We start from the raw sequence: 22533 nt of genomic DNA, 5'->3' as shown, positions 1-22533 counted from the left end.
CGGCTATACAGGCCTTCTGTGTAATATGCTTCTGATATCTCTGATTCCATATGTACCCAAAGGCTATGCATATCTACTCATACATACTGAAATGCAATGTGCATCTTCCTGCATTGGGAAAGGAATAGAAATCTTCCCGGCTTCATCCATATGTACCCCACCAAAAAATACATCTTCCATATGTATCCAGCGGCAATGTACTTCTGTCTCTTATTCCATATAACCCCAGGGAGCTGGATGGTCATGTGGGAATGTTATGGGATGTGCCGCAGAGTAGTTGTGTAAGTGTGTGTGGAGGGGACGGTGATACAAACACACACACACCGAGCTCTGGTGACATTAGTAGAATAGGGGTGTATATGCAGTGCCAGCTCTGGGCCTGGCAGAGCCCCATGGTGAATATGGCTGATTACACTGCCTTGACAAGCCTGGTGAGAGGATGCCAACTGTGTGTGTTTGTGTGAGTGTGTGTGTGTGTGTGTGTTTGTGTGAGTGTGAGTGTGTGTGTGTGCGTGTGTGTGTGTCTGTGTGTGTGCGTGTGTGTGCGTGCGTGCGTGCCCACTGCCAGACAGAGACCTATAGTCCTCTGTATCACCAAACCCTGACCCCACTGCCACTAAACAACAACATCTACAGGACTAGCTGTCCTTCCTTCAAACCAAATCCCTCCAATTCTACCCCTCTATTACTCTGGTCATCTAATATAATTGCAAGGTTGTCATAGCAGCATGGGACGCATTGCTTTTCCCAAAACACAAATACTGAATGCATTAGATGATAGAAAACCGAAAATATGCACCAGGAGGGTATGCATATTACCTCCCTTTTTTTTGTTGTTGTTGCAGATAACAGATCAATTATTGACTCTGTACACCACATGGCTATGCAGATAACATTACATGAATGATCCAGTGACACTATCAGTCTGCCTCTCTCTCTGCCTCTATCCCTCTTACTCACCCCATCCCTCTATCCATCCCTCCACATCTACTTATTTATACTCCACAACCATCACGCCACTACCCCCTACAGTATATCCACATGATCCAATCATCCCACAAAGGAATGTTCAGCCTCAGTATCCTCAGACTACTGGCAGTAATCCAGAGAGTGTCTGAGGAAAGTTAGGGAGATAGAGAGGGAGGGCAGAGAAAGATAAGAGTGACAAGTACACTGTCTGAGCAGGGACAGAGGCTATCACTATCAAACACTCCACACTGACCCAGCACATCCATCAACACTGTCCTCCACAGAGATACAGAGAAGGGCACAGAGGGAAGGGGAGGAGAGGAGAGGAGAGGAGAGGAGAGGAGAGGAGAGGAGAGGAGAGGAGAGGAGAGGAGAGGAGAGGAGAGGAGAGGAGAGGAGAGGGAGAGGAGAGGAGAGGAGAGGAGAGGAGAGGAGAGGAGAGGAGAGGAGAGGAGATTAACACTAAATCTCTAATGATTTACCAAACACACATAGGCAATGTCCTAAATGCCACACATAGGCAACGGACCCTATTCACTATTATAGGGACCCTCAAGAGCACCCAAACTACACAACATGCCCAGGAGGCCTATACCCACAGTCCACACTCTCAGCTGCAGCTAGCGTCCTCTAAAAAACAAAAACATGTTGGACTAAATGGAACGGAACATCTGAGGTCACAGGAGAACATGCTTCACTTCACATAGTAGCTGACTTTGGAAGAATGGACAGTCAGCACTTCTGGACCAGATGTTTTCACTTTTCTGTTGTAGAAACAAACACAGTATGTAGTAAACATACCAACTAATAGAAGACAAATTACTAACAGATGTACTCAGGATCTGATACAGGCGTTTGGTTGGGGCTGCTTTTTATTCCTTTATATAAGATCATGACAATCCTTCCGCAGCTGAGCGCTAGCTAACATCTGCTTGGAAACTCTAGAATAGGATAGTGGCGATGGGAAATGCATCGGACTATGATTATAGGGAAATTACTGCAGGACTTTCAATGTTGCTTCAATATTTTGGAGCCATTACAATATGCATAAACATGCTGTGATTATCCAACAGTGCAGACTCCAGATTATACAGACCAGACACAACAATAGCAGCTAAGTATCTGATTTTTCTAAGCACTGCACATTTACACAGCATGATACCCATCTAGTAGAACAGTCGCCTGTAAAACCATGCATCTAAACAAACAGATTCCCACTATGGGGATCAATAAAGTAGTGTCCAGAATAAACAAGATATACAGAGAATAAGGTCAAAGACAATACATATGGCTATCAGTGCCCCTTCACTAATGTAGGGTGTATGACGCCCAAATCACACCCAACATACAAAAACAGCACCCAACCCTCAGGACACCCCTATCAATAAATAAATATACAGTACCAGTCAAAGGTTTGGACACACCTACTCATTCAAGGGTTTTTCTTAATTTTTACTATTTTTTACATTGTAGTATAATAGTGAAGATATCAAAACTATGAAATAACACATACAGTGAGGGGAAAAAAGTATTTGATCCCCTGCTGATTTTGTACATTTGCCCACTGACAAAGACATGATCAGTCTATAATTTTAATGGTAGGTTTATTTGAACAGTGAGAGACAGAACAACAACAACAAAAAATCCAGAAAAACGCATTTCAGAAATGTTATACATAGATTTTATTTTTAATGAGGGAAATAAGTATTTGACCCCTCTGCAAAACATGACTTAGTACTTGTTGGCAAAACCCTTTGTCACGGTTTCGGCCGAGGCTGCTCCTCCTCCTGGTTCGGGCAGGCTTCGGCGGTCGTCGTCCCCGGAGTACTAGCTACCACCGATCTATGTTTCATGTTCGTTTGGTTTTGTCTTTATGTTGTACACCTGTGTCTTGTTAGTCCTCGTTAGTGTCCTATTTAGTTCTCGTTGGTTGTGTTTGTCTTTGTGTGTGATTGCTCTTCTGTTTTCGTGTTGGAGCTACGTACTTCCCTCCAGTGTTTTGGAGAGGTTTTTTCGCACATGTTAGTGCGCCGTTTGTTTGACGCCTGTGTGCGCCGTGATCTCGACTTCGGGCTTATTGTGCTTATTTTCTACGTGAATATTGCACTAAAGTCTTTTGGACTGAGCTTCTGCGTCCTGCGCTTGATTCATGCACCACACCCACCTTCAGCACCCCTTGACAGAATCACACACCAGAATGGAATCAGCAGGATCTGCAGTTACGCCTGAGTCGCTCGAGGAGCATGTCCGCGGCCAAGATGACCAGATACGACAACTGGGGACCGCTCTACAGGACGTCATCAACACCTTGCACCGATGGGAGGCCAGCGGGGTACCCACGCCTCCACCTACCCTGCCAACCCCATCGGCCGGTCCACCAGTCCCAGGTCCGGAACCCAGGGGGATTCGGCTCGCTCCCGAGGGCGTATGACGGAACAGCTGCCGGGTGTCAGGGGTTCCTCCTGCAGGTGGAGCTCTACCTGGCCACTGTACACCCGGTGCCCTCGGGACACGAGAGCGTTTCCGCCCTCATCTCCTGTCTCACGGGCAAGGCGTTGGAGTGGGCTAACGCCGAGTGGAGGAAGATGGACGCCAACACCATCTCCTACGCCGAGTTCTCCCGTCGCTTCAAGGCCGTGTTCGACCATCCACCTGAGGGCAAAGCGGCGGGGGAGCGTCTAGTCCACTTGAGACAGGGGAGGAGGAGAGCACAGGCGTTTGCTCTAGAGTTCCGGACTCTAGCGGCAGACGCAGGGTGGAATGAACGGGCCCTCATCGACCATTTTCGATGTAGCCTACGGGAGGACGTTCAACGTGAGTTGGCCTGCAGGGATACCCATCTTACCTTCGACCAGTTGGTCGATATGTCCATCCGTCTGGCCACCCGTGGACGTCCCGAGTGGGGTCCGTCCATTCCGCCCTCCGGCACCTCCGAGCCGAGCCCTATGGAGCTCGGGGGTGCCGGCGCTAGAGAAAGGAGGAGGAGGAGCCCGAGGGGGCCTGTCTCCTGCACCAAGTGCGGTCGTGGAGGGCACACTGCGGCCAGGTGCTGGGGAGGGTTCTCCGGGGGAGAAGACGACAGGCCACGCACTGGGGGGGCCTCCCAGGTGAGTAGACGTCCCACTTACCCAGAGCTTTCTGTTGCGCACTTTTGTATACCTGTTTGTTTTCCACAGGTTGCACCTCATTCCCATCATAAGGCGCTAGTAGATTCAGGCGCAGCTGGGAATTTTGTTGATCGGAAGTTTTGTTTAGATTTAGGGATCCCTCTCCTACCTGTTGACAAACCTTTTCCCGTTCATGCCTTAGATAGCCGCCCGTTGGGGTCGGGGTTGATTAGGGGAGATCACAGCGCCACTTAGGATGTGTGTGCGCAGGGGGGTCATGAAGAGACTATACAGCTGTATCTGATCGACTCTCCTGCGTACCCAGTGGTGCTGGGAATTCCCCTGGTTACACCCATAACCCTGCTATTTCGTGGCAACAGAGGGCTCTCGATGGGTGGTCTGCTCAGTGCGAGGGGCGAAGTCTGGGTGTTTCCGTGGGGCGACTTCGGTGGAAAGTCCAAACCAAGTGCCCGCACTGCACATTCCGCCTGAATATGGGGATTTAGCTCTCGTGTTTAGCAAAACTAGGGCGACGCAGTTGCCTCCTCATAGACAGGGGGATTGTGCGATTGATCTCCAGGCAGGAGCAGCGCTCCCACGGAGCCATGTGTATCCTTTGTCTCAAGAGGAGAGAAAAGCTATGGAGACTTACATAGCCGAATCTTTGAGACAGGGATACATTCGGCCCTCCACTTCTCCCGCCTCCTTGAGCTTCTTTTTTTGTGAAAAATAAAGATGGAGGGTTGCGCCCGTGCATTGACTACCGTGGTCTCAATCAGATTACTGTGAAATACAGTGATCCACTCCCTCTGATTGCGACCATGACGCAGTCATTGCATGGAGCGCGGTTTTTCACAAAACTGGATCTCAGGAGCGCGAATAACTTGGTGCGCATTAGGGAGGGCGACGAATGGAAGACAGCGTTTAGTACCACGTCAGGTCATTTAGAGTATCTTGTCATGCCATATGGGTTGATGAATGCTCCATCAGTCTTCCAATCCTTCGTAGATGACATTTTCCGGGATATGCAGGGACAAGGGGTGGTCGTGTACATTGATGATATTCTGGTGTACTCGTCTACCCGAGCCGAGCATGTAACCCTGGTGCGTCGTGTATTGAGGAGGCTGTTGGAGCACGACCTATATGTCAAGGCAGAGAAATGTCTGTTTTTCCAGGAGTCGGTCTCCTTTTTGGGTTATCGGTTGTCCGCGTCAGGGGTGAGAATGGAGGTGGATAGTGTGTCCGCTGTGCATAATTGGCAAACCCCAACCACTGTAAAAGAGGTGCAGCAGTTCTTGGGCTTTGCGAATTACTACCGGAGGTTTATCCGGGGTTTTGGACAGGTGGCAGCTCCCATCATGTCCCTTCTGAAAGGGGGTCCGGTGCGCCTGCAGTGGTCAGCTGATGCGGACAGGGCCTTTGGGAGACTGAAGGACCTGTTTACGTCGGCTCCGGTGCTGGCGCATCCGGATCCCGCATTACCCTTTCAGGTTGAGGTGGACGCGTCTGAGGCAGGTATAGGGGCCGTTCTCTCTCAACGGTCCGGCTCGCCACCTAAACTCCGCCCCTGTGCTTTTTACTCAAAGAAGCTCAGCCCGGCGGAGCGTAACTATGACGTTGGGGACAGGGAGCTGTTAGCTGTAGTTCAAGCCCTTAAGGTGTGGAGGCATTGGCTTGAGGGGGCTCAACACCCTTTCCTCATTTTGACTGACCATCGGAACCTGGAGTACATCCGGGCAGCGAGGAGACTGAACCCTCGCCAGGCTCGATGGAGTATGTTTCTCACCAGGTTCGTATTTAAAATCATGTACATCCCTGGGTCCCAGAATGGTAAGGCAGATGCACTGTCCCGGCGGTATGACACGGAGGAGAGGTCCGTTGAGCCTACTCCCATACTACCGGAGTCTTGCCTTGTGGCACCGGTGGTGTGGGAGGTCGATGCCGAAATCGAGCGAGCGTTGCGTACCGACCCCAGCCCTCCACAGTGTCCTGAGGGTCGGAAGTACGTTCCGCTCGAGATTCGGGATCGACTCATTTACTGGGCTCACACGTCACCCTCCTCTGGACATCCGGGTATTGGCCGGACAGTGCATTGCCTTAGCACTAAATACTGGTGGCCTACTTTGGCTAGGGGATGTGAGGGTTTATGTCTCCTCCTGCTCGGTGTGCGCCCAGTGTAAGGCGCCCCGACATCTGCCCAGGGTAAGTTACAACCCCTGCCCGTTCCACAACGACCATGGTCCCACCTCTCGGTGGATTTTGTGACAGACCTTCCCCTCTCTCAGGGGAATACCACCATCCTGGTCGTTGTGGACCGGTTCTCTAAGGCCTGTCGTCTTCTCCCTATGTCGGGTCTTCCTACTGCCCTACAGACCGCTGAGGCCCTATTTACCCACGTCTTCCGGCATTACGGGGTACCCGAGGATATAGTGTCTGATTGAGGCCCCCAGTTTACCTCCCGTGTTTGGAGAGCGTTCATGGAGCGTTTGGGGGTCTCGGTTAGCCTTACCTCAGGGTACCACCCGGAGAGTAACGGGCAGGTAGAACGTGTCAACCAGGATGTGGGTAGGTTTCTGAGGTCGTATTGCCAGGACCGGCCTGAGGAGTGGGCACGGTACATTCCCTGGGCCAAGATGGCCCAGAACTCTCTCCGCCACTCCTCTACCAACCTAACCCCCTTCCAATGTGTGTTAGGTTACCAGCCAGTTCTGGCACCGTGGCAGCAGAGCCAGATCGAGGCCCCTGCGGTGGATGATTGGATGAGGCACTCGGAAGAGACGTGGAACGCTGCCCACGTCCACCTGCAGCGGGCCGTCCTTCGTCACAAGGCGAGCGCCGATCTCCACCGCAGTGAGGGGCCGGTGTACGCACCCGGAGATCGAGTCTGGCTCTCTACCAGAAACCTACCCCTCCGCCTGCCCTGCCGGAAGCTGGGTCGGCGGTTTGTGGGGCCCTTTAAAGTCCTGAGAAGATTGAACGAGGTGTGTTATAGGTTACATCTACCTGTTGAGTATAACAATATTAACCCCTCGTTCCATGTGTCTCTTCTCAGGCCAGTGGTAGCTGGTCCACTCCAGGACAATGAGATAGGAGAGACTCCTCCGCCCCCACTGGACATCGAGGGGGCTCCGGCGTACACCGTTCGGTCCATCTTGGACTCCAGACGCCGGATGGGGGGTCTCCAGTATCTCGTGGAGTGGGAGGGGTACGGCCCGGAGGAGCGGTGCTGGGTGCCACGGAGGGACATCCTAGACCCATCTCTCCTGTCGGAGTTCCACCGGGACAATCCCGCGCGCCCTGCTCCGCGTCCTCCTGGTCGTCCCCGAGGCCGGGGTCGGCGCATGGCTGGAGCCGCGCGTCAAGGGGGGGGTACTGTCACGGTTTCGGCCGAGGCTGCTCCTCCTCCTGGTTCGGGCAGGCTTCGGCGGTCGTCGTCCCCGGAGTACTAGCTACCACCGATCTATGTTTCATGTTCGTTTGGTTTTGTCTTTATGTTGTACACCTGTGTCTTGTTAGTCCTCGTTAGTGTCCTATTTAGTTCTCGTTGGTTGTGTTTGTCTTTGTGTGTGATTGCTCTTCTGTTTTCGTGTTGGAGCTACGTACTTCCCTCCAGTGTTTTGGAGAGGTTTTTTCGCACATGTTAGTGCGCCGTTTGTTTGACGCCTGTGTGCGCCGTGATCTCGACTTCGGGCTTATTGTGCTTATTTTCTACGTGAATATTGCACTAAAGTCTTTTGGACTGAGCTTCTGCGTCCTGCGCTTGATTCATGCACCACACCCACCTTCAGCACCCCTTGACACCCTTGTTGGCAATCACAGAGGTCAGACGTTTCTTGTAGTTGGCCACCAGGTTTGCACACATCTCAGGAGGGATTTTGTTCCACTCCTCTTTGCAGATCTTCTCCAAGTCATTAAGGTTCCGAGGCTGACGTTTGGCAACTCGAACCTTCAACTCCCTCCACAGATTTTCTATGGGATTAAGGTCTGGAGACTGGCTAGGCCACTCCAGGACCTTAATGTGCTTCTTCTTGAGCTACTCCTTTGTTGCCTTGGCTGTGTGTTTTGGGTCATTGTCATGCTGGAATACCCATCCACAACCCATTTTCAATGCCCTGACTGAGGGAAGGAGGTTCTCACCCAAGATTTGACGGTACATGGCCCCATCCATCGTCTCTTTGATGCAGTGAAGTTGTCCTGTCCCCTTAGCAGAAAAAAAACCCCAAAGCATAATGTTTCCACCTCCATGTTTGACGGTGGGGATGGTGTTCTTGGGGTCATAGGCAGCATTCCTCCTCCTCCAAACACGGCGAGTTGAGTTGATGCCAAAGAGCTCGATTTTGGTCTCATCTGACCACAACACTTTCACCCAGTTCTCCTCTGAATCATTCAGATGTTAATTGGCAAACTTCAGACGGCCCTGTATATGTGCTTTCTTGAGCAGGGGGACCTTGCAGGCGCTGCAGGATTTCAGTCCTTCACAGCGTAGTGTGTTACCAATTGTTTTCTTGGTGACTATGGTCCCAGCTGCCTTGAGATCATTGACAAGATCCTCCCGTGTAGTTCTGGGCTGATTCCTCACCGTTCTCATGATCATTGCAACTCCACGAGGTGAGATCTTGCATGGAGCCCCAGGCCGAGGGAGATTGACAGTTATTTTGTGTTTCTTCCATTTGCAAATAATCGCACCAACTGTTGTCACCTTCTCACCAAGCTGCTTGGCGATGGTCTTGTAGCCCATTCTAGCCCTGTGTAGGTCTACAATCTTGTCCCTAACATCCTAGGAGAGCTCTTTGGTCTTGGCCATGGTTGAGAGTTTGGAATCTGATTGATTGATTGCTTCTGTGGACAGGTGTCTTTTATACAGGTAACAAGCTGAGATTAGGAGCACTCCCTTTAATAGTGTGCTCCTAATCTCAGCTCGTTACCTGTATAAAAGACACCTGGGTGCCAGAAATCTTTCTGATTGAGAGGGGGTCAAATACTTATTTCCCTCATTAACATTTAAATCAATTTATAACATTTTTGAAATGTGTTTTTCTGGATTTTTTTGTTGTTATTCTGTCTCTCACTGTTCAAATAAACCTACCATTAAAATTATAGACTGATCATTTCTTTGTCAGTGGGCAAACGTACAAAATCAGCAGGGGATCAAATACTTTTTTCCCTCACTGTATGGAATCATGTAGTAACCAAAAAAGTGTTAAACGTATCAAAATATATTTTAGATTTCAAATAGCCACCCTTTGCCTTGATGACAGCTTTGCACACTCTTGGCATTCTCTCAACCAGCTTCACCTGGAATGCTTTTCCAACAGTCTTGAAGGAGTTCCCACATATGCTGAGCACTTGTTGGCTGCTTTTTCTTCACTTTGCCGTCCAACTCATCCCAAGCCATCTCAATTGGGTTGAGGTCAGGAGATTGTAGAAACCAGGTCATCTGATGCAGCACTCCATCACTCTCCTTCTTGGTAAAATAGCCCTTACACAGCCTGGAGATGCGTTGGGTCATTGTCCTGTTGAAAAACAAATGATAGTCCCACTAAGCCCAAACCAGATGGGATGGCGTTTCACTGCAGAATGCTGTGGTAGCCATGCTGGTTAAGTGTGCCTTGAATTCTAAATAAATCATAGACAGTGTCACCAGCAAAGCACCTCCACACCTCCACACCTCCTCCTCCATGCAGTACTGTGAGAACCACAGATGCGGAGATCACCCGCATCGCGTCTCACAAAGACAAAAATTATCCAATTTGGACTCCAGACCAAAGGACAAATTTCCACCGGTCTAATGTCCATTGCTCGTGTTTCTTGGCCCAAGTAGGTCTCGTCTTCTTATTGGTGTCCTTTAGTAGTGGTTTCTTTGCAGCAATTCGACCATGAAGGCCTGATTCACACAATACCCTCTAAACAGTTGATGTTGAGATGTGTTTGTGACTTGAACTCTGTGAAGCATTTATTTGGACTGCAATTTCTGAGGCTGGTAACTCTAATGAACTTATCCTCTGCAGCAATTTGTGATAGAGTTGTATCAACAAAATGTATTCAAAATGAATCTAAAACAGTCCACATAAACAGAAGGCTAAAATAGAAAGCTAAAATGTGTGGCGGTCCTCATGAGAGCCATTTTCATCACAGCACTTGATGGTTTTTGTGGCTGCACTTGAAGAAACTTTCAAAGTTCTTGAAATGTTCCATATTGACTGACCTTCATGTCTTAAAGTAATGATGGACTGTCGTTTCTCTTTGATTATTTGAGCTGTTCTTGCCATAATATGGACTTGGTATTTTACCAAATAGGGCTATCTTCTGTATACCCCCCTACCATGTCACAACACAACTGAAGGAAAGAAATTCCACAAATTAACTTTTAAGAAGGCACACCTGTTAATTGAAATGCATTCCAGGTGACTACCTCATGAAGCTGGTTGAGAGAATGGCAAGAGTGTGCAAAGCTGTCATCAAGGCAAAGGGTGGCTATTTGAAGAATCTCAAATTTAAAACATATTTTGATTTGTTTAACACTTTTTTGGTTACTACATGATTCCATATGTGTTATTTCATAGTTTTGATGTCTTCACTATTATTCTACAATGTAGAAAATAGTAAAAATAAAGAAAAACCCTTCAATGAGTAGGTGTGTCCAAACATTTGACAGGTAAGTATTCAGACTCCTTGACTTTTTGCACATTTTGTTATGTTATAGCCTTATTCTAAAATTGATTAAATTCATTTTTTCACTCATCAATCTACACACAATACCCCATAATGACAAAGCGAAAACAGGTTTTTAGAAATTGTTGCAAATTTATTAAAAATAAAAATCTGAAATATCTTATTTGCATAAGTATTCAGACGTAGAACATTATAACATACTATGTCACACGATCAGACATTTATGCTAATTCTACTTTATCTATATCAATTCATTTCCCCCTAAAATCGTATTTTTCTTTCCTTTTGTCTGTACACTGTAATTCAGCTTTCAGCTGTGAATGTGTACAAGCTCAAATAAACCTTACTATATCCTCATCCTCTCTTTTCTGTTGCAACAGGTAGAATGAAGTATGATTCCGAATGCTACCACTCAGTGTTATAATTCCAATATGGACTAGCTTAAAACATCTGTAGCCTATAATAATACTCACTTTTAGGGTTGCAAAATTCCTGGAACTTTCAATAAATTCCCTGGTTTTCCAGAAATCCTGGTTGGAGGATTCCAGATTTCCTGGTTATTCCCTCCTGATTCCAGGAAACCTCCATCTGGGATTTCTGAAGAAAAAAAAACAGGGAATTTAATAAAGTTCCAGGATTTTTGCAACCCTGCTCACTTTCAAGTCCATTATCCTCCACTATATGAAAGTGAGATAGACTACATGCCAACTTCCAAAAATAAAAGCATATTCTTTGCTCCTATGGACAACAGCTTTCAGCATTTGTACATTTTCTAATGATGCAGCTTTCAGCATTTTAATGAATTTAATGATTTTAATGATACCATGTTGCTCAGGCAACCAATTAGAGTGGAGAGTAGAGGTAACTCTGATGAGTTCCTGTGTTGACGCTAGGCTAACTAGCTCATAGAGGAATTTGAGGGGATTGAATGGAGACTCACTGAGATGTGGTCTCTGATACAGATTATTATCTATGGGACTTGAGATCAAAGCACAACCATGCCTTGTTCTCATCAGGGAGTATACATACGGACTGGGGAGAAATTATTGGTTCCAATAACCTGTCTTTTATCATTGGGTTTTCTAAGCACATTTACACAGCATGATACCCATCTAGTAGATCAGTTGCCTGCCTGTAAAACCATGCAGAGCATCACCTTACTAATTGACAACATTAACTAAACAAACAGATTCCCACTATGAGGATCAATAAAGTACTGTGTCCATTGAGACTGAAGCTATGTATTTTTTCTGGAAATAATATACAAGATATACAGAGAATATGGTCAAAGACAATAAATATGGATATCAGTGCCCCTTCACTAATGTAGGGTGTATGACGCCCAAATCACACCCAACATACAAAAACAGCACCCAACCCTCAGGACACCCCTATCAATAAATATCACATACTTTATATAATATATATATATATATATATATATATATATATATATATATATATATATATATATATATATATATATCAATATTAAGACATAGAACATCATAACATACTATGGTACACAATCAGACATTTACTTTGCTAATTCTACTTTATCAATATCAACTCTTCATTTCCCCCTAGAATCGTATTTTTCTTTCCTTTTGTCTGTACACTGTAATTCAGCTTTCAGCTGTGAATGTGTACAAGCTCAAATAAACCTTACTATATCCTCATCCTCTCTTTTCTGTTGCAACAGGTAGAATGAAGTATGATTCCGAATGCTACCACTCAGTGTTATAATTCCAATATGGACTAGCTTAAAACATCTGTAGCCTATAATAATACTCACTTTTAGGGTTGCAAAATTCCTGGAACTTTCAATAAATTCCCTGTTTTTCCAGAAATCCTGTTTTTTCCAGAAATCCTGGTTGGGCTTAGTGGGATTTGGGGAAAACCAGGGAATTTATTGAATGTTCCAGAAATGTTGCAACCCTGCTCACTTTCAAGTCCATTATCAAATTAATCCTCCGCTATATGAAAGTGAGATAGACTACATGCCAACTTCCAAAAATAAAAACCTATTATTTGATCCTATGTACAACAGCTTTCAGCATTTTGACATTTTCTAATGATACAGCTTTCAGCATTTTAATGATTTTAATGATACCATGTTGCTCAGGCAACCAATTACAGTGGAGAATAGCGGTAACTCTGATGAGTTCCTGTGTTGACGCTAGGCTAACAAGCTCATAGAGGAATCAGAAGGGATTGAATGGTGACTCACTGAGATGTGGTCTCTGATACAGATGATCAATGGGACTTGAGATCAAAGCACAACCATGCCTTGTTCTCATCAGGGAGTATACAGACAGACTGGGGAGAAATCATTGGTTCCAATAACCTGTCTTTTATCATTGGGTTTTGCAAACAAAATGTAAGTTAATAAGAAGAATTCACTTTTTTTTTTTTTTAAGAAAAGAACAACCAGTATGAACAAACATAATTGCAATTTGTATATGGAAATGTACATGTAAATGTAGCTCTAATGTAGACACAGCATTGCTTGCTGTTTGGGGTTTTAGGCTGGGTTTCTGTATAGCACTTTGTGACATCTGCTGATGTAGAAAGGGCTTTATGAATAAAATTTGATTGATTGATTGATAGATATCCTGTATAACCACAATTTGTGATAAAGTTGTATCAACAAAATGTATTTTTCAAAATGAATCTAAAACAGTCCACATAAACAGAAGGCTAAAATAGAAAGCTAAAATACAGATAGATTAATGTAAAAAACCCATCCAGTAGAAGTGACATTCTGGGCTGTTCTCTACCCCAACAGAAGGTCACAACCCCTGAAAGAAAACTGTGGAGGAAGCAGAAAGACAGCCATCTGTGATTTCTACGCCAGAGCATCTGTGTACAGTATGTGTGTACAGTGTGTGTTTATGTGTGTGTGTGTATGTGTGTGTGTGTGTGTGTGTGTGTGTGTGTGTGTGTGTGTGTGTGTGTGTGTGTGTGTGTGTGTGTGTGTGTGTGTGTGTGTGTGTGTGTGTGTGAGAGAGAGAGAATGAAAGAGAGAGCATGCCTGTGTCTGTCTCTGTGTATCTAATTTCTGTGTCATTTCTCTCCTTCAAACCCTGTAGTCCTGCCTACAGTACATGCCTGCTTCCTGTTGCAAACAAAGAAATGCTTCTCATACAAGACTACAACTTTACCCTGACTTATTTTACATTACAATGATTCACACTCACAGCAACCCCTAACAGACACACAAACGTGCTGTCAGTAGTCTAAAACTTAGTCTAAAAAATGTTTTCTAACAAAGCCTCACATTGTATTGGAGTGATACAATGATGCATGGCTCAAGTGTACATTCTGTTTTAGGGACTCATTACACATGCACATTCAGTATGGGTACACACGCACACACACACACACACACACACACACACACACACACACACACACACACACACACACACACACACACACACACACACACACACACACACATATATAGTCCTTTATCTTACCAGACCCCCCTGATCTTTAACGAGTCACAATGTAATTTAAACACTCCAGACATGCAGACAGACAGAAGTATCAGAAAGGTGTGAGGTTGTTTCTCTCTCCACACACACACACACACACACACACACACACACACACACACACACACACACACACACACACGCACACATACACAAACACATACACACGTACAAGAGGTGTGAGGGTGTTTCTCTCTCCACACAAACACACCCACACACACATGTATAAGAGGTGTGAGGTTGTTTCTCTCTCCACACACACACTCACGCACACACGCGCACACACACACACACACACGCACACATACACAAACACACACACATGTATAAGAGGTGTGAGGGTGTTTCTCTCTCACCACCACTGAACACCAGGATGAAAATAGCAGGCAAAAGAACTCCTGCTAATTCAATACCATGTCTTACTGCAATGCAATTCAGAGCCTGTTTGATCAGCTGTTCAAGAGCATGAAAGAGAAAGTGAGATCCAATTCATTAAACAACAAAAACATTCCTTGGCATACAGTTTATAATAACGTTACTTTACTTTTCCTCTGAGCTCATATTGCTTCATCATGTTTTGCTCCAAAACACACGACAAGCCCAGTGATGGGCCAACTAAAGACTCTATCCTTGCGTGATGGTGAGCTAGCATCAGAGAAGGGTAAATGTTTAATGAGAAAGCCTTACGACCGCTTCACACAACAGGCCCAAACACGAAAACACAAACAAGCATGTCTGTCTCAAAGGATGGATATCATCACTCTGTTTGATGTTGTGATGATGGTCAGAGTTAGTGAGCCTCATTGGTCAGTCTCATAGTGTAACGTGTGGACTTTGTAACTGTTGCCTGCCCTCGCCCTGAGTTCCCCTCCCTGGCCCTGCATCCTCACAATGCATGTTGACTAGGCTTCATCACCCAGCATCCCTAGCCCCTATTTTAGACAGTAATTAGGCGAGCTAATGAACAGGCATGATCTGGACAGCAACCTCCAAGAGTTCAACGCTTTGGTCGATGGAACTCTCCACTGTCCCGTCATTAAACCATTATGGCCAACATTAAAGAGGAGGGAGATGTGTGTTTCTCTCTAGGGTTTCTGTGTGTGTGTGTGTGTGTGTGTGTGTGTACGTGTGTGCATGCGTGTGTGTTTTTAATGATACCATGTTGCTCAGGCAACCAATTAGAGTGGAGAATGTGTGTGTTTGTAGATGTGCATGCATGTGCCTGTGTTTGTGCCTGTTGTGAATGCGTGTGTTTTTTTGTGTGTGCGTGCTCAGTCTGTTCAGTGGTGACTGATAGCTGTGCACTTACTCCAAAGCATGGTCTGTGTATGTGTGTGTGTGTGTGTGTGTGTGTGTGTGTGTGTGTGTGTGTGTGTGTGTGTGTGTGTGTGTGTGTGTGTGTGTGTGTGTGTGTGTGAGGCAGATTGGGTATGTCTGTCTCCATCATAAACACTCTCTCTATGGACCCTCGCTCTCTCGCTCGCCTTTAATCCATCTTCTTTCTCTCTCCTTCTCTTTCTTCCCCTCCCGTCTCTCCTCTATTTCAATCCCTCTGTCTCTGTTTCTTCATCCCTCTCTGGTCTCTATCCCACTGTGTTTTTTCCATTTCAGGTTGCGTGTGGTGGCACTGAGGTTTAGACACCCCAGGTTTATGTAAGGCTAAGGGATGATGGAGGGAGGAGAGGAGAGGAAAAGAGGAGAGGAGAGGAGAGGTGGAGGTTGGGACTGGAGTATTTGCAGAGGCGGCTTGGATACGAAATACAAAAACAAAGGAGGACATCTAGGTTAAAAGACATGCATGGTTGCTTCTCAAAGGGCCTGTGTGCTCTGCTTGCTCAGCCCAGTCTGTCCGTGACTCAAAGATTGCCTGCCTGCCAGTCAGGAGGCTCCTGTGGAGGCTTATTTATAATCCCTGTGTCTTCTAAAAGAGTCACAGTAGACTAATATCCGTGGCTGCAGGCTGTGTGGCCAGTCCTACTCTTACAGGACCAGGCACTACCTGATATCCCTGAATTCCTTGAAAGTGGTGTGGTAGTCCTAAGATAATGTAGAGAAGATTTTGAATGGTGAGGCAAGGACAGGCATCAAGATGTCAGACCCAAAACAGTGCCTCAACGCCGTTCACCCCTCACTCCCCTGACATTGAAATCATATCATATCATTGTGATCATATAATTAATAACAATATTGTTAAACAAAAGTATCATCATCCGTGTTCTTATTGTAATTACAAGGCTACTAGCCCAGATTTACTCCATATTGTTAAAACTTAAAAATAATAGGAACCTGTGTGAAATATTAACGCTTTGTTCAACAGGGATTTTCATGCATCTTGCATCTTCACCTGTTGAGGTATCTCACACCTTTACTGCTATTTAAAACATGGGAGGAACAGAGCTACGTAGGCTACACAGGTCTTTACACCGACACAACTCGCTCCGTTTCACCGGTGAGATCCCGTGAGAACCCCACCCGGTGCTCAGGAATCATTTCTGGCGCTGCAATGCTCCGTTAGTCCCGTCTCCCCCGCGGAGGGAATTGAGTGTCTGTAGACTCCCCCCTACCGTAAGAAGACGGAACTTCCTGTTTAACCCTTATCCTTAACCCCCAAAGCCATGCACACTTTTTCTCGATATTTTCTCCCGAGCACAAATATTTTCAGATAACTGTCTCTATATGTAATGCCAATTCTCAGTCTCAATCACTTTAACCTATGATCTATCTTATGTCACACAAACACACACACGCACGCACACACACACACACACACACACACACACACACACACAGACACACACTTCAATTGCATTTCTCGCTCTGTTCTTCAAGAGACATCCTTTCAGCAAAGCACAGGGCTCATTGAACCGAATAGTTCTCTCGGCTCCTGCAAATAGTCTTCTTCCCCTCTCTGTCTTTTCGATCACTTTGATATTGAACGCTTCATTTAGCCCTACACACAGAGAGGTAGACTTGGTCCGGAGACATTTAGCTTTCACTTGCATTAAGGGGGTGGAAATGGGGCAGTTTCACCAGAAGCGGTTAGGTGAAAATATTAGAACCATCCTATTTCCCTATAGGGGAGGATATTGTTGCATTAAGTATGCCGGCCATAAGTGCTATTTAGGACTAGGGGAAACACTGTATTTATACAGAAGCTTCAGTTGCACATCACACACTCACCAAAAAGTGTTCAGTGACTACTGATCCGCAAAGCAGAGAGTGCATGACTGCGTTACCAACATGTAGAATGTTTCACTGCATGCCACATCGCTATAAGTTATTGCCACATAAATCAACACAGGCTGAATAACTGCAAACATCAGCAAGTTATTTCATTCTGCATGTAGGGATAGGATAGCCTATATTGTTATAATAAATGATGTGCTACTAAGTAAGGACTATTGAACTTGTGAGTAAATAAAGAAAGTGTGGAATTAAAAAGTGGAGTAGAGTTCACAAATAATGCAATTTTCATTCCATGGAGAGCTACATGTCTATCAAAGTGCAGCTACTTCCAAACGCAGAGACAAGAGGACACGGGTAGTAGGGTAAAAAGAGCCACCGAGGTATTCCTTCCCTAGACAAATAAGGCAGATAATAACAACAATTTTGAGAAACAATCAATATGCACAACAAAGGCATCTCCAAAATCATATAAAAAATATTTGCCATATTTGTATCCCGGAAAAGGCCCCTTTGATTTCCTCAAAAATTAAATACTAGGGTTTAGTCAAACTCATGAAATCACAGTAGATATTTGTTGTGGCGACCTTGCTATCCAGTCTGTCGGAGATACTGGATAGGTACCTTGGACAGCGACTAGCCTACCAGAGACCACGGCTGCCGCAAGGGCGCTAGGAGTCGGGCGCGCTGTGATTCCCTGAGCGCGTCTGTTTGACATGTTTATACTGCCTAAATCCACACCCGGACCACTAAAAACTGCTCGGAGCAAATGCATCTGGCCCTGTTCTCCATTTCCAAAGCAGTACAGCTTATAGTAATCGAATTGGGAGGGACCAGAACGGAAAGAAGAGCAATGCCCAGTGGGTTTAGAAGAAGTTGATGTGATGAGTGACGGATATTTTCTATCCCTTGCCTGTCTGAAACTGCCGACCAGCGCCTCGGCTTTGCTGCTAGTCTGTCACCAACGAGAATGATCTTAAAACCATGGTGCTGCAAAATGAATTCACTAAACATGTTATCAAACACAAATGTTTCATTCTTAAAAACTCCACTGCCTCAAGGGAAGATGCGAGAAGCAGAGATCCCATGTCGGATTAATATAACACTATGTTATTGACATAGCACATTCGGTTGAAAGTCACAATAACGCGTTACTTTGAGGTGTCTATATATTAAATTAAAGTAATATTTACCTTGAAAAAGTTAACAGTTCCATTGAAGCATATCTTCCGTGTTCCAAGCTCAAATCCTTTCGAGAGACAATCAACAATTCCACAAGCTTGATTAAAATTAGTTCGTTGTATTTATTATTTCAAGTGCCCGTAGCCGATGTATAGCCTAATGTAATTGGAAAAAGTATAGATATTTGGATGAAATTAACAAGTCTGAGCAGACCTGCAATTCAAACCCGATTTATTCCAAAGTTCCAATGAGTAAAATGAATACAAATCCAATCCATGTAGGTTTTTAACAGTATGTCGATCCAAATTCAAAGGTCCCCCTGTTTCTGAAGAGATGCTCGCAAAATCTATATTTTTTAAAATCCCAATTTATTGTAGAAGCCTTGTCATCAAGTTATTCTCCAATTTCGCTGGATTCGATTGACACAGGCGCCAGGTGAAGTGAAGGTCTAACAAAGCGTAAAATCAGGAGAGCTCGCGGTGTTTCGTCTTGATTCCAGTGCGAGCGTTTAGGCAGCACCCATCGTTCATCCCAGTTTTGGAATGTCCTTGCCCGTGTGTCTGCGGTCCGCGCGCTGGACCTGGTTTCAGTCTTTGAAGCCCTGGGGTTCGTCACAAACGCATATACCCAGCAGCCCCCCCTTCTGGAGATGGAGTCGGAACAATGCGTGGGTGACACACCGAAGTGAATAAGCCACAGCGAAGAGGGTTGGGGTGAGAAATATGCAAGAGAACCCAAGAGAGAATAGAGAGAGGTGCGCGATGGGATTATTTGTCGAAAGAGTGTTCCTTCCTTGATCAACTGTGTTTTGTAGATGTATCGAAATATTCTTTACAAAGCAATATCTATTCAAGACATGATGAAGTTCTTGCTGCGTTTTAATTTATTGGAATTAGCCTACATGTTTTGTAAAATCCTGTTATGTAGCGTAAATAACAACTGTTTAGATTGGATGCAATTACGCATGGCATTTCAAACGAGGATTAGTTCCTTACGAAGGTAACGGTGTCTTGTCTGAAGTAGCCAATGTGATGCAGCTATAGTTTAATCTGAATCGAAGATAAATTGAGTGTCTACAGACCAACATCAAGTGCAACACACACACCTAGTCAGTTGTACAACTGAATGCATTCAACTGAAATGTGTCTTCCGCATTTAACCCAAACACTCTGAATCAGAGAGGTGCGGGGGTCTGCCTTAAATCAACATCCACAGCATCGCGCCCGGGGGTGCTGTGGGATTATTTAACAAACTCTTTGAAGAGGTATGGTTCCAAATGTTTTCGGAAAATGGGCAGGGACTCTGCTGTCCAAGCTTCAGGGGAAAGCTGGTTCCACCATTGGGGTGCCAGGACAGAGAAGAGCTTGGACTGGGATGAGCGTGAGCTGCCCACCCATGGGGGTGGAAGGGCCAAGAATTTAGAGGAGGCAGAATGGAGTCCTCGGGTTGGGGTGTAGGGTTTGAGCAGAGCCTGAAGGTAGGGAGGGGCAGTTCCTCTTGCTGATCCGTAGGCAATTATCATGGTCTTGTAATGGATCCGAGCTTTGACTGGAAGCCGCCAGTGGAGTGTGCTGAGGAGCGGGGTGACATGGAAGAACTTGGGAAAGTTGAACACCAGGCGTGCTGCAGCGTTCTGGATAAGTTGCAGGGATTTGAAGGCACAAGCGGGGATCCCAGCCAACAGCGAGTAGTAGTAGTCCAGACGGGAGATGACAAGTACCTGGATTAGGACCCGTGCCACTTCCTGTGTGAGGTAGGTTCGTACTCTGCGGATGTTGTAGAGCATGAACCTGCAGGAATCACTGCTTTGATGTTTATAGAGAACGACAGGGTGTTGTCCTGGGTCACGCCAAGGTTCTTTGCACTCTGGGAGGGGGACACCGTGGAGTGGAGAGGTGATGGAGAGATCTTTGGGCGGGCAGGCCTTCCCCGTAAGGAAGAGCAGCTCCGTCTTGCTGAGGTTGAGCTTGAGGTTGTGGGCCGACATCCAAGCTGAGATATCTACCAGGCACACAGAGATGCGTGCCTGGATCTGATGGTTCACGGTGTTGAAGGTCCACCTCCTTCAAGGGTCGTAGGCTATGGCTGAGACATGAATAAACCTATGTTGCCAAATCATGTTTTCAGGGACATGACTCCCTGTCCTAGCATTCTCAAACGGCTTTGACAAAATCAATGCAACATGTAAACAACCAGACAAAAACGCTGCAAACCACTCAACAACCTGTGTTAGTGTACGGTGTAAAGTTCACGTTTTATGGCTGCCACTTTAGTAACACAAATATGTTAGCCAATATAAGCTGCATTTTACAGTAACTTAGAGTTACAGAAGCCTGAATGGAAAACGTTTCAGCAGTGAGGAAGTAGTCAATATTCAGCTCCTGTTCTGTCCCTGCCTTTTATGTCTGCTATGAGAGACAACACCCACCTTGGCACCGTAGCTGCAGGCCTGCATGTGACCCCTCCCACCTCCCCTCTCTCCTCCCCTCCCTCCTGTGCCATTCCAGGCTTGGCTTCCACATACACTGACCATGTTCAAATGGTTTAACCCCCTTCCCACTGTGCTCGACCACACAGCTGGGAATCCCTTCTGATGTGAAACCCAGGGAGATCTGAAAGACTTCTATAGGAAAAGGCCTAAACAAATACCTCCCCCTCTTTCTTTGTCTCTCACCCCCCCCCCCTCTGATTCAGAGGGGTTGGGTTAAATGCAGAAGACACATTTTGGTTGAATGCATTCAGTTTTGCAACTGACTAGGTATCCCCCTTCCTTTCCCCTTTCCCATTTCCCCTTTTTATTCTCTCTCTCTCTCTCTCTCTCTCTCTCTCTCTCTCTCTCTCTCCTTCTACAGAAGGGATATGTGCCTGCTGTAGGAAGCAGATGGAGAATATCAACACTTCACCTCCAACATCTACAACTAGGCCCAGAGTCTACTCTACACCAGCAATACATTTACATTTTAGTCATTTAGCAGACGCTCTTATCCAGAGCGACTTACAGTTAGTGAGTGCATACATTTTCATACTGGCCCCCGTGGGAAAACAACAGTAGACTGAGAATGGTGCCAAATAACCAAGCCATGCAGAACATGGGCCGACACACAGATTAAAGTGAGGTCTTTTTCAGTCACCTCACGTTGTCAATGTACCAAAATACATCCCCAAAAGGCTTGCCAACCACAGTCTGGCCAAACGAGACTCTTTTAGCTGTGCCTTACGGAGCAATCAAATTTCAGGGAAAATCAAAGCCTTCCTGCAGCCCCATCGTGAATTACATTTACGACTGGCTGAGAGAGCATTTTCAGGGGGCCCTTTGTGTTTGAATTATCTACAGTTACAGTCAAAGTCGAAGGATAGGATCGGGCTGCAGTGGCAGCTGAACTAATAAAAATTACAGAAAACCACACATCTTATAATGGCTTGGATTGACTGCAGGGAGTAACGGATTGTCGTGTTCTGGAAATCTATACAACAGAGATTCTGAATAATGAGTGAATGTAACAACGTAATGACATGCAAATTAACATAATGCTATTTCAAATGCAAATGTGTGCAAAAACCAGTAGGGTTTTCTTCCCATTCTATGACATAATTCATCTCTTGTTTATTTAATTTCCATAAATATGATCTCACTGCATCTCCAGCCTACCTTTTTAATGATGTGATCTCACTGCATCTCCAGCCTACCTTTTTCATGATGTGATCTCACTGCATCTCCAGCCTACCTTTTTCATGATGTGATCTCACTCTATCTCCAGCCTACCTTTTTCATGATGTGATCTCACTGCATCTCCAGCCTACCTTTTTCATGATGTGATCTCACTGCATCTCCAGCCTACCTTTTTCATGATGTGATCTCACTGCATTTCCAGCCTACCTTTTTCATGATGTGATCTCACTGCATCTCCAGCCTACCTTTT

General features: G+C 45.7%; 1 protein-coding gene across 7 annotated transcripts in view; it reads right to left on the bottom strand.

Moving 5' to 3' along the window:
- LOC121543027 (adhesion G protein-coupled receptor B1) overlaps positions 1-19287 on the bottom strand; it is a 103176-nt gene extending 83889 nt beyond the window's left edge. For 4 of the 7 annotated variants that reach the window (XM_041852704.2, XM_041852706.2, XM_041852708.2 and 1 more), the window contains exon 1: positions 18625-19286. The gene's annotated coding sequence lies outside the window, so the exon portion shown is untranslated. Of the gene's footprint in view, positions 1-18624 lie in introns of all 7 variants that reach the window. The other 3 variants (XM_041852703.2, XM_041852705.2, XM_041852707.2) reach the window with 1 other exon arrangement.
- Positions 19288-22533: the final 3246 nt, after the last annotated feature.

Source organism: Coregonus clupeaformis, chromosome 28, assembly GCF_020615455.1.
Source record: "Coregonus clupeaformis isolate EN_2021a chromosome 28, ASM2061545v1, whole genome shotgun sequence".
NCBI classification, from domain to species: Eukaryota; Metazoa; Chordata; class Actinopteri; order Salmoniformes; family Salmonidae; genus Coregonus; species Coregonus clupeaformis.
Note: the sequence above shows the minus strand (reverse complement) of the source record. Positions and strands in the feature narration are given on the sequence as shown.